Below are 13860 nucleotides of genomic sequence, written 5' to 3'. Positions count from 1 at the left end.
CTAGACTAAATCAGCCAATCTCAACTTATCTGCAGATACATGAGCATTAAATAAATGCCTGCTGTTGCAGATCACTGAGTTTGGAGATGTTTTTTACATGCATTATTGTGAGCTGATGAATACAACTAGAATTGGACATTGAGGTTGTTTTCCAGTTTTGTTAGTATGAATAGTGCTTCATTGAACAAGTCACTATAGATTTTTAAAAAGTATCATTATTCTCTTTTCACAGAGGAGGAATCTGAGGCTTGGTTTAAGTTTGTCACCCAACGGTACACAGCTATTAAGCGGCAAAAGCATAATTTGAATCTGGGTCTGTCGAATGTCAAAGCCCATGTTCTTTATAAGATGCTACATTGTCACTGAAATATGTTTACTATTTTGGGTAAATATATATTAAAATAAGTCTTGTGTTTCATAATAGTATAGAACAGCTTTGACCGGCAATGTAAGTATTAACTGCTTTTTGTCTCATTTTCACTTGAAATTAAACATTGCTCTGAATTCTTATTACATGAAACACTAAAGCTTCTATATGTATCATTTAAAGCAAACTTAGCTTGGTACAATGTTTTTTCTTAAAGCAGACATTAAATAAGACCATAATTTGTAATGGAAATTGTAGGTTCAATACAAGGACGAGTTGCCTTGCTAAAACTTTCATTTCTTGGTGCCCTTCTTTAAATAACCATCTTTTTCATAACATCATTGTAGGTTTATTCATGCTTTCACAAACATATACAGTGAGATAATACAGGCGACGTTTGCTTGTAAAAGACAAAACTGTTCTGTATGTTTCACTTAGTTAACTTGGCTTCTCTTTTTCTGACTGAACACAATCAATCAAAATAGTATGTGCAGAGTCAGGTAAAGTAGCACTTTAATATTTAGTAATTTTCATTAGGAGTCAATAATGTACACATTATTCACATAGGATGGGGTCATAACAGAGTAATATACACCTTGGGTACAGGCAGACATACAAATTAGTAGCTGCCAAAAGAACCCCTATATTCCACTTACGTTTGATAAATTAAACATGTTTGATGTTGAAATGGTCCATTTAGAACTAAGGGTATGTCTAGTCAAGAGAATACCATTCATTTCTTTATGTTCTTCATATATCTAACTTGACATCACATAGCTCAAAAAAATAAAATTAAATTAGAATAATTTCAATAAGCCAAAAAGCATTATCTTCATGAGCCCTCTATACAGGAGATACAGATCTTTCTGATTTTGAGGTCCATAGATATTATTGTCAAAGAGAGGGATTATGGCACTAAGTATCACTTTACAAATATAATCATTCTGTGTATGGTCCTTACTTTACCTGACTCTGCACATACTATTTTGATTGATTGTGTTCAGTCAGAAAAACAGAAGCCAAGTTAACTAAGTGAAACACACAGATTAGTTTTGTCTTTTACAAGCAAAGTTTGCCTGCAATAAAAGCTAACAGATCACTTCCAAAATTTATTATACATTTAAATGCACAGACCATATTTTTGAGCATGTACACAATGATCATGTCACAAAATGGAATGGAATGTGAAGTGATAGAGGTGAAAAAAAAATCCTGGAAGCTAAAGGAAGAGAGTCATTGTCTAGTCAGATCCTTCAGAGAAATTTAATCATATCTTTTTAGTTGTCTTAAAGGAGAAGTACAGAGACTGGGCTGGGGCAGTAGTGGAAATGATGCAGAATAAAGGTATGATGAAAGGAAATAAGCTTAGTTTAGGTAGCATCCAGAATTCTGACAGAGTTATGAGAGTTAGTTAATATAGGAAAGGTAGACAGTGTGTCCAGGGTAGATGAGCATCTACCTATCTATCTATCTATCTGCTACCGAGATGAAAGTGCATCTTTCCATATAATGCTTAAAATATTATAATAATGAAGGTTTATGCATTCAGGCATAAGAATTTTTGAAATTTATTATTTTTTTTCCAGAGCAAGGTTGGGCTCATGCCTCACGCATGCCAGTGCTATGACAGGGTGTTAACTGGCATCAATGAAACAGGGCATCGGTATCCTAGCCTTCTGGCTCCTTACATGAACATTCTCCATTAAAGAGTTTAATTAAAGAACATCTCCTGCCATATTAATTTCATTTGCTGTAAGCTATTAGGGACATGTGGGGCAGTGTGGGGTTTGCAGACATATCCAACTCTCCCTGAGAAAGTTCAGGCTGAAGGGTGTAGGCTTGGGTCATGACCAACTATTTCTCAGGCTCTAGGAACTGCTTAAAAACCAGAGTTTACTCACTGAGCATCCAAGACCATGGATGTCTGTGGAATTTCCCTTCGCCCCAGGGATTCTCAGACTTCTTGGCGCACAAATTGTTCATCCACGTAATGATGTCATAATGAATATATTGATGAAGCCCTGTCAGCTGATGCTCACAAAGACAGAGCAAAGCCACAGCCCTGTCAAAGGCTTCCCTGCATTCCCAGAATCATTTTGGGGATAGTCTCTACTAGCCAGATGTGAACTTAATCCACCATAGTCAGCTAACTTTGGGATGACTTTACTGTCACATTGCTGACCATAATTATTTCCTGCTGTAGGAATACTACTCTTACTGCATGTGAATTTTTCTTTAATTTTCCTGTATTGGGTACCATGCTAGATTATGAAATAGTATTTTTCAAAGTATAAAATCTATAAGACCTACTAATTAGCACCCCCAAATTCCTGCTCTACTATCATTTACCTAGAGAGAGACTTCTTTTTCAGTGTTTATAAAATTGCATTTAAGGTCTCAGTTATAGACCAAAGAAGCTGACTCCCATGGACAATCTAATTTAGCTAAAAACCACATGACCAACCACATCCAACTTCATTTTGCACATAAATGGAGGGGCAAAAAGGGTCCACTCTAAGCAACACTAAGCACACAGTACTCACGTTTAAAGTCTTCCCATCCTATTTGAAGACCTCTACACTTCTTCCTTACTCAACAATCAAGTGGTATGAGGGTGTATAACACACATGGGTTTCCTCTTCAGCAGTTTTGATGGCTCAACAATAAATTTTTTTATCCCGTCAAGAAATTTAACTATGGTAAAACACTTTTTTTTTTTTTTTTTTTTTTTTTTTTGCGGTACGCGGGCCTCTCTCTGTTGTGGCCTCTCCCGTTGCGGAGCACAGGCTCCGGACGCGCAGGCTCAGCAGCCATGGCTCACGGACCCAGCCACTCCACGGCATGTGGGATCTTCCCGGACCGGGGCACGAACCCGTGTCCCCTGCATCGGCAGGCGGACTCTCAACCACTGCGCCACCAGGGAAGCCCGGTAAAACACCTTTTGACACTTTAGAGTTCTACAAAAAAAAAAAAAAAACATTCAAATTTCACTTGAGCGAAGGAATTTGGTGCATCCCGTCATTACAAATCTAGGTCAAAGGGGAATGTGATGCTGTCTACATTTCTGATGGCCAGTGGCGAAATAAGCCACTTCAGGCTGAAACTGAATTCTTCTCTGCTGTCTCTTACTCCAAAACAGTGGCTCACACACTTCTCTTCTCAGTGACACATTTATGCAAGAGCATTTATGTGCTCAGTATACTCTCCTGGGCATATGTGGATTTTCGTATGATCCACAAACTCTCTTTTGTCAAGTGCTTCAATGATTTAGAATCTCCACAATTGTTAATGGTCTCTCAGTAGCAGTCTCTCTTACTTGGTGGTCAGAGGCTGCTGGTGATGCGTAATTTTGGAGCAGCTTCCTGCAACTCTATTCTCTCCTGCAAAGCACATCAGAGTGCAAGCAAATGAGAGAGACACTACCACAACACTAGACTATAAAGCATTCTAACTGATATTATAAAAATTAACTCAGTCACACACTCAGTACTCTAAGACTTATTCACACCAAACTATTTTATGACAATTGATCCATTCAACTCAGAGCCAGAACAGGAATTTGGAAAGTGCTGCACTGAAAGAGGACATCAACCTGTTCTCGGGCAGCATGTGGACTCTAAGGATAGTCGTGTTGGGCTTGCAGTTGGAATTCTAGTTGCTAAAATTTCAGGCACTGTTGTGAAAATATCGGTCTCACTGCCACCTCCACTTAATCTTTACAGAAAAATCTCTGTGTGGGATGGAGAAGGAGAAGTCAGGAGATACAGGAGATAATAGAAGTCCACTCAGACCTGATAATGGCGTAAAACAACTACAACCACAAAGACTGAGGGCAATTGGAACAGTGATTCAGCTTAAGGTGAAAAGTACCACATATGGCTTCTAAGCCATTTCCTCTTAAGCCTGAGCATCAAAAATGCTGGTGGGAAGTTGAGAAGGACCTGTTGGTTGCAGAAATAAATGGGTAATTAACCAGGAAGGTAAGAAATGATTGATGGTCCCTGCAGACTTACAGGCTTTGGGGCTCCTGAGATTCTTTTGACTAAACATAATTTTGGCTTGTAAAAGTTTGCTTGTGAGCTTTTTGTCTTGAACATGAAGAATGGTGAAGGTTGGAGGAAGAGGGAAAGAACTATGGGCAAAAAGAGAGAGGGAGAAACAGACTGAAAGAGAGGAAACAAAGAGGGAAAAGGAACTTGGAGGTAGGGTGGGAGGATGAAGAGTTACCATACATAATAAACATTTTCTAAGTTATTGAATTACAGTCTTGTATATAGTATTCATGACATCTTTTGAAATAGATGTTTTGTTATAGATGAGGAAACTCAGATGGAAGAACCATCTTGCCCAAAGCCACCAAGCTTCTAAGCTGGAACACAAACCCTGGTTTCTCTGCTGCCAGAGCCCTGTGTTCTTAACAGGTAGGTCCCCAGGTGTTCAGGTTCCTGGGCCTTTGGGAGAATCTTCCTCTGTTTGAGGATGGAGTGGGTGTTGGTGAGTGAGGGAGACCCTTTGGCTCTGGAGAGTTAAGGGGTGAGACCCCATAACAAGAAAGCTGGGAACTGACTACAGGCTGCTTTGGGGAGGAAGGGGACAGAAGATGGTGTTTCATAGTCTTTTTCATTTCCTTCCAGGTCCTCCTGAAAGTTCACTAAGATCAGTAACAAGACAGGGATTCAGGAGAACACTATGTAGGAAAAAAATTGCTTTTGGCTGTAGTTTTCCTTTTGTCATGACTCTTTGGAATCAAAGTGTTTTAATGTGGGAACGCAAGGATACAGAGTTCTCATGGTTTGGGAATTGTTGATTTAACTGATCAGTCTCATTTTTCAGGCACTTTGAACGGTTTGGTCAACATAAATGTGTTCATTTGCATTCAGACTAAAGTTGGCTTGTAGTAACAGCAAAACTTATGAAGCCCAAGTAGGGGCAACTCTTTGAAGACATCTTAAGTAGCAAATTTTACTTCTCTCTCTTTCTCCTTCTCTCTCCATCTCTTCTCCCCATCAAGCCCTCTCTCCCTGTCTCTTCCTCTCTCGTTCTCCCTCTTTCTTTTCAAAGTATGAGAACTCTGTATCATCCTTTCTTTCTTATTCTTTCTCTCTCTCACTCCTCTTACTCTCTCTCAATAATTTCAGCTCTAAAAATTCATTACCTGTGTGTCTCTTGAGTAAATCAGTACCATTATGGAATTAAATGATGCAGGTTGGACCTTGCAAGCTACAGTTCACCCTTGAACAAATCAGGGGTTAGAGGCCCCACCCTCTGTGCAGTTGAAAATCTCCATGTGACTTACAACCAGCCCTACATACATGTGATTCTCTTATCCAGGAATTCAACCAACAGCAGATCATGTAGTACTGTAGTAATATTTACTATTCGAAAAAATCTGCATATAGGTGTACTCATGAAGTTCAAAACTGTGTTATTCAAGGGTCAACTATATGTCTTACTCTGTTTCGGACTCCTGTTAAAAAAGTCTGATTGAAGAATATAAATGAACTGGACCTCACTTCCAGTCATTTAATCACGTTAAGTATGAAGACATCTTTCCACACCTTTGTGACACCACAGAGTAGATTCTCAAAGAAAACATTACTCTGAGCAGCCACAGCAAAACTTCCGGCTACCACTGTACAATCCTTGAGATCTTGAAGTACATACAATGGGTTTAATAATCTTAGCAATGGAACCTTTGAAGGAATGAATAGATGGTATTTTAACTAATTGCTGAAACACCACATATAAAGTCCACTTTTATCCCATTCTTAGAGCTACTGATAAATACTCCAGTAAATACTGTGGTATCCATCATATTCCTGATATAGACACTGAATAGATGCACCCACTTGCTTCCATTCTTAGATAAATAAGATAATTTAAACCTGTGCTCCTCAAATCTTAATGCCCATAGAAGTCATCAGGCAATCTTGTTCAAATACAGATTTTGATCCAGTTGTCCAGTGGCCTGAGATTATGCATTTGTAGCAAGCTCTCCGAAGGTGTTGCTGTTGCTCTGGGGCCCATACTTTAAGCAATGAGGCTCTAGAGGATGGCTAATGTATGCTGCATAGGTCATCCCCGGAACACATTCACATGGATTTTAATGGCATGCTCCTTCATGGGGGCCTTGTCCTAACATATGAAACAGATGTTAACAGTCTTTTATTTGGTTTGAATTTTATAAATTCAATATAGTGCCAGACAACCTAAATTTATTGAAGAGACTAGTCAAGGGTGCAAACCCAACTGGTTATCATAGCCACACATATTATTTTGTACATTTTCTGGAGTCTATTTGAGGCACCTAACTACACATAACCTTTTAAAAACAATGTGCACAGTAGCTCTTATCCCACTTGATTGAGAACACACTGGAACTGGCAATCTGAAGATGTCATAACCTCATCTTAATAGCAAACTTTTCAAGACTCAATTCAAACAAACAAACAAACAAATGAGAAAAGCCTTTTCCTGTCTCTAAACCCACAAGTCTGATAAGAAGCCAGGGCTATTTCTGGGTGTAATCTTCATAAAACCCACATCCCAAGATGCTTTCATGAAGCCATCCAAATAATTGAAACCATTATCCTCCTTCTATTGTTGTGTTACTTAATATATACAGAGACATACAGAGTCATGAACACATGCACCACCATGCACACACACATACATGTGCATACACATACACCTGCACAGTGCCTAGAGGTATTTGTTATACAAACATCTCAATATCATCACTTTTATTTATGTTGGATTCAGGTACACAACATTTTTCAGACTTTTCAATAATATGCTGATAGTGAATTAGGCTTTTATATGATCTATGGATTATGTTCTTCCAGGAACTGCCAATTTTGCTCTAATATTGATTCCAATATGCTGAGAGAAAGATATTCCAACTAGAATATGCTGAGGGGATGAATGTGGCTTCTATGCAGGGCATATTTCAGCTTTTCCCAAATAGCATTCTTGTAGAGATTAGAGGATAATCTGGTAGCTGGACCAGCCAATTAAAACAGTAATTGAAATGGTTGAAAATGTTTTCCTTGGCAAAATTTGGTTATTTTGCTTCATTTTGGGTTTCCTTGAATAACAGAAAAATAAGGTCAATCATAAGGCTCCTAATTTATTTTCTTGGTTATCTTTTCTCATCAAACAAAAAAAGAACTGCTGTGAAGCTTAAATGAAAAACTAAAATCTGTGGTATGGGATGGTATGAAGACAGGCATGAGAAAACATAAAATAATTCTTAAGCTAACACAAATCAATCTCCTCTCAGTATTGAATATGTGGGAATTTCTGTTTTGGATGGTAAGGGTAAAATGAGAAGCAAGACTCAAGAGGAAATAAAAATACAGAAAGGCATTCTTGTAAAATGCAAGTTCAATTTCCCCCAGATGAATAGGTACTTCAAAATTAAGATTTGTAATTTTAAGATAGCTTGGATGAAGAACTAAAAAATTAATTTATGTGCCATAATTCTTTTCTAGTGGAGTTAGTTGAATGCTATCAAATGTTTAATAATCATCTTTGGGATGAGAGAGTATCTGATTTTTAGCATTTGCCAACGTCCGTGGTGTAAACACTTTCACTGTGGCTAATTTCAATCTACCAGCCTGACGTTTCTGAACATAGAGTTAGGAAGACACATGCACAATCAACTTTTGCAGGCCACTATGAGCTGCTCCAGCACATCACTGACCAAAGTCATAATTCTACCAAAGGAGACAGATATGAAAATGCTATCGATATTGACATCAAGTAAAAATATGGATAGAGGAAATGTGTAGTCAAAGATCATCATCTGGGCTTCCCTGGTGGCGCAGTGGTTGAGAGTCTGACTGCTGATGCAGGGGACACGGGTTTGTGCCCCGGTCCGGGAGGATCCCACATGCCACGGAGTGGCTGGGCCCGTGAGCCATGGCTGCTGAGCCTGCGCGTCCGGAGCCTGTGCTCCACAACAGGAGAGGCCACAACAGTGAGAGGCCCACGTACTGCAAAAAAAGAAAAGATCATCATCTCACAGATTAATTCATCTAAGTTTTGCTGGGTGAAATGATAAAACTTGAGAAATCCCAAATCACAGAACTGATGTTAAAAGAAAAACACCTGTCTATGTCAATCCATGCTTCTTTCCTTTAAAACACTTCTTACAAGTGCAAATGCTCTATGAACCTACTCTAAAGAAGTCTGAAATTAGTCACTGTACCCATTTTAGCATCCCCTTAGAATTAAGACAATTTCAAAATACCGTATAATAGTGAGTCTAACCCTACACATTAGAATCGTGTGGGGAGCTTCCATAAAGTACTAATTCCTTGGTCCCAAGCAGCACAAACTACATTAGAAATCTTTGTGTGGGGCTTGACATTGATAATTTTGAAAATCTCCCCAAGTGTTTAATTTGCAACCAGTGTTGAAAACAACTACATTATATATTTATTTGTCTAGATTTTCATTGAGAGTTCTCTGAAGTATGGCTATGTTTTATCCTCTTAAATTATGAACTTTGGATATATATAACATTTCTTTTTTTCTCTGTGCCTTCTCTCATTTCCATAGTACTAGCAAATTATGTCAATAATAAAAAAACCACTTTTGAGTAAGTTTTCAATGGGCTAGAAATAGATATATTCTATGGATTATAAATTTGATGAACATTTTCATATTCTCTTATTTTTAGATTTCAAAATAAGCTCAGAAATTTTTGAGATGGATTACATTCACCAGCCACATGTACTAATCAGTAATGGTTTTCAATTATTCCAGGCAACACATGCAAAACAAATCACCAGTTTACTATATGGAAACTAATTATAAATTTGATTTATTAAATGACTAACTTATGGGATTTATCTACATATATGCTATGAATATTCTGCAAAGCAAAGAATAGATATTTTCTCCTTTAAAAAATATAAAAACATAGGCGAGGTTTTAATTTTTTCTTGGAAGGACAATCTATTTGATGTTATACCATCATTTTATGTAATTAATTGATTTGAACAAGTTTCACTCTGAGAAAAGAATATTAGACTATTCAAAAATGATCCTTGCCTATTTTCCAAATACACAGTCATCATCATTAGTGGCTGCATTGATCAAACCTCTATCTATGAATCTTGGAAAGCTGCACGGTGTGTGTAGAAATCTATGCCACCCCAGTCATTGCAGCAGAGCCAAGAACAGCAAGAAATACAAAAACAGCAGCTGTGGTTCTTTGCATGTGTGGTACCATTTAGGCTAATGCCCAGGATATCATATCGTTTGCCCAAAGGGTGCAGCTGCACCAGCTGGCAGACCATTGAAGGTGGCAAAAACACAGAAGGCAGAAACTGGCACCGATTCTTACCGCTCCCCACACTCACTCAGTCCCTACAGCACTCCTGTGGGCAATGTTCACAGAGAACCAGGCCAACATTTGGGCAAAACATGTAATATAATTCAGTCAGGGAGCAGGTGTCATCACTTGACTCTGTCACTGGTAGGTCATCTGTGTAGGTACGTCTGAAATGAAGCATATTAGTTCACTATTGCTACGTAACTAACCACCCCCAATCATTTATTATTGCTTCCCCCTCTGTAGGTGGGATGGGGTTCAGATAATCTAGGTTAGGCTTGGCTGGGTGGCTTTATTTATTACTGCAATTCTGTGGATTGGCCAATGCAGCTTTGGCCCCTATGTATTCATTCTGGGGCTCAGGTTGAAAGGGCAGGAACAACCTGGAAGGGAACTCTTCTCATGGCAATGGCAGAAATTCAAGGGTGCAAGTGGAAACGCAGGGCTCTTAATGCCTAGGCTTAGAGCTGGCAAATTGTTACTTCTGCTCGTATGCTTTTGACCAAAACAAGTCATATGGCCAAGTCCATATTCAAGTAGGGAAGACTCACACTCTACTCATGAAGAGATCATGGAAAAAGATGCAGAGAGGAATGAAGAATTCAGCCCAGCATATCAATCTACCACATAAACCTGTCAGTTTTTCTGGAAAAGAGTAAAGATAATGATAATGATGATGATGATAGCAGCTATTTTTTATTATCCATTTACTACCAAACACTATCTCCTTCTCTCTCTGTCTCTGTCCCTCTTTCTTTCTCTCTCTCTCTCTCTGTCTAAGTCCTTACAGCAATCCTATGAAATGAGTACTACTATATTCTTATCTTGCAGACAAGGTAACACTGATAGGGAAAGTCTTTATAAGCAAATAATGGGCAATTATCAATTTAAAATAATAATAGTTGCTAGTTTTCATAAATAGCTGTATAGGTATATTATGTGGATTATGTACAGTCCCTTTGTGATTTCCCACCTTTATATTTCCTGTCTTGGGAGAAGATATAGATGGTCTGGTCCTTCATATCACAGTTATCAAAGAACCTGAGAAAGAATATGTTTGCTCAATACTGGGGTTTACCTACCAAATATGCCCATGAGTAAAACTTAGCAGCAATGACTTTCATAAACTAGCAAACACTGTCGGCTCAAAAGTTAAAAAAATTAGAATGGGCTTAAGAAATATAAGGATGACATTCTGATGAAGAATTCAGTATTCTTTCCCTTTCTTTCTATTTCTTTTAGGTGTAAGGTTTATAGAAATCTGTATATCAAGGGACCTCTGGAGATGGATAAGGGTAAACCTTTGTCCATTTATATCACAGAGAACATTAGGAAATATTAATTCCAGAGAAAGGGGAGAAGCAGAGCCATTACTGTTTCTCTAGCAGAAGTGGGCGATGCAGGGACTGGAGCAGACAGCGGATGTGGGGTTTCCCAGTAGCTTCTGGGAAATCTGCAAATGGCTTGCCTCAGTGCTGCCAGCTGTTGCTGAGACTGGGAGCAATGGGATGGTTTCTTGTAAATTGAAACTTCCTCAGTTCCCAAAAGTCACAGAGACTTGCTCTGGCCCTCGCTTTTCCAATGAATTTTTTCAGTGCTTAATTCCTTATTTTAAGTCTTCTGGTTGAAGTAACTAGTTAACTACTCTAGTTGATTAAACCTGACTGTTTGAGGTGATGAGCATTGAAAGTTTGTAATCATAGGTAAGTCTAAACAATTATGGCATTGCTCAGAAAAGAATGATTATGTCCAAAATATTCTCAGAAGTTCAAAATCTATAAATAAAAGTATAGTATCTTAATAATCTAGATTGTAAAGTATTGTTCACAAAGATGAGGATAGTGGCTAGGCAGAAGAGTTGTGAAGTAACAGAAGGAAAAGTACACTTTCCCTCACAATAATGAGAGAAGGTTATTCTTGATTTTCAAAATATACATCAAAGAATGTTTTCAAAAAATTTAACAGTAACCATTAATAGAATTTAAAACTAGATGTGTTAGTCTCAAATCATTGAATAATATTCAATCAAGAGTAACAAATTGAAAAGCAAAACTCATTCATTCTCTCTCCCATTTATTCAGCAGTTATTTCTTGAACAACCTATGATTGCCAGGCAGTATTTAGATGCTGGGGAAAAGCGGTGAACAAATTAGACAAATCCCAAGCCTCATGGAATTTAGTTCTACAGTTGGGATATATACAATAAAGATGTTAAATATATTATACAATACTCTAAAAGAACATAGTTACTATGAAAAATAAAGTGGATGGGGGAATTCTGGGTCTTGAGATTACAATTTTAAATAAGGTGGCCAAAGCAAGCCCTATTGAAAATGAGATATTTGAGTCAAGACAAAGTAGGTAACGAGTGAGCCATACTGATACAGATGAGATATTTCCAGGCACTGGGATTGTTTTTGCTAAGAATCAGAGGCAGGAATGTGCCTGGTATGTGCGAGAAAGAACAAGGAGGTCAGTGTTACTTAGGTACAGAGTCTCTCTGACAAAAAAAAAAAAAAAAGAAGAAGAAGAAGAAATAAGTGATTTAAGAGTTAAATGGAGCAGTTAGCTAAATAGTAACAGAGGAAGGTCCACCTGTTTCCAGTTATTTAACCTTTCTTTTTTATTATATCTTATTAATTTAGTTAACTAATTAGTTAGGAAGTAGCTAATTTTAAGGAGGTAATTTTTGCATGTGGTAAAATTTCAGATTTTCGATAGTAAAAAGTGTACATTGAGAAGCAAGCCTCTGCCCTGCCCTTACCCAGAGTTCCTGGCTCCCCACCCCAGGGGAAACAATGTTACCAGGTCTTCCATGGATCTTCCCAGAGACATTCTATGACTTTTTCTAATATGATCCCTCCATTGAGATAATCTGGAAAAGTAGAGTGTGTCTTTGAAAAAATCGGGACAGAGTTTGCTTTCATAGATGCACCTTCATCTTTGTACTATAATTATAGGTCCCCAAAGAAGATGGCAGCTCTGGTCTGGCTTATCCCAGATGGGTGGGAAAGGGCGTATCTTGTGAAGTCACCAACTTGCCTCATGAAGAAGCTACCTGTGGGTGGTCACTATTTATTTTGAGAGTTATTTCTGCTCCCATATCCAGAGGAAGATTCCATGACTGTCATTTCTTGTCTGTCATTTTCTCCCAAGGATAAGGAGTGATTTCATTTAACACTTGAAAGCAGGTGTAATGAAGTGAAAAATCAAACTGTGGGCAAAGAGTAAATAAATAAAATAATAATAAAGTGAAAAATAAATGGAAAGTTTCTGTGCTGCAGCAATGGATATGGGAAGGAAGGGGACAATATGTTCTCTGTTTGATAAAAGTTAGAAGGTTCAGGCAATCCAAGATTTTCCTCTAAGTGCAGCCAAACTATGTGTAATATATATTTCAGGTTTTCAGGCATTTGCCTTGCAGGTAAATATACAGTGAGTCATAAAAGCTCCTATATGTCTTTGATATCACAGCTGGTCCACTATTTTGTCATGGGCCTCACAGTCTGATTCTGCTCAAAGAGATGTCCTGCATGATTTTCTAATAGTATCAGGAAAAGTGTTATTTAATCATAGTCTGTACTCCTCCAATCTATAGGATAAAGAAAAGGAAGCTTTATCCTTCAGAAAGATTCTTATGACTCTAGCACTGCCATCACTCAACAATCTACCTCTGCAATGACTAGTTTGCATAAGGCTATCCCAGGAAGATGTAAAATCACCATCATCATCATCACAACCACAACAAGAGGGTGAGAATAAGAATGCCTCCAACTGATTTAACTTTGGAAAAAAAATTTTTTTTTAATCTGTGGCAACATGTCTCAAACTCTGAATGCCATGAGAAAGTAAGCTCCATAAGATAATGGCTATTTTTATAATAATTAGAACTGTGCCTTAGCACTATGAGATGGTTAATTTTATGTGTCAGCTTGGCTAGGCCACGGTACCCAGATAAATGAGCAAATATTATTCCAGATGTTTCTGTGAAATTATTTTTAAAAATGAGATTAACTTTTAAAAAAGCAGACTTTGGGTAAACCAAATTTGTCTCCATAATGTGAATGGACACCATCCAATCAATTGAAGGTCTTAGTAGAAAAAGACTGACCTTCCCAAGCAAGAAGTAATGCTGTCAGCAGACTACCTT

The sequence above is a fragment of the Hyperoodon ampullatus genome (genome assembly GCF_949752795.1).
Source record: "Hyperoodon ampullatus genome assembly, chromosome: 12".
Classification (NCBI taxonomy): domain Eukaryota; kingdom Metazoa; phylum Chordata; class Mammalia; order Artiodactyla; family Ziphiidae; genus Hyperoodon; species Hyperoodon ampullatus.
The sequence above is the reverse complement of the archived record's forward strand: the minus strand, read 5'-3'. Positions refer to the sequence as shown.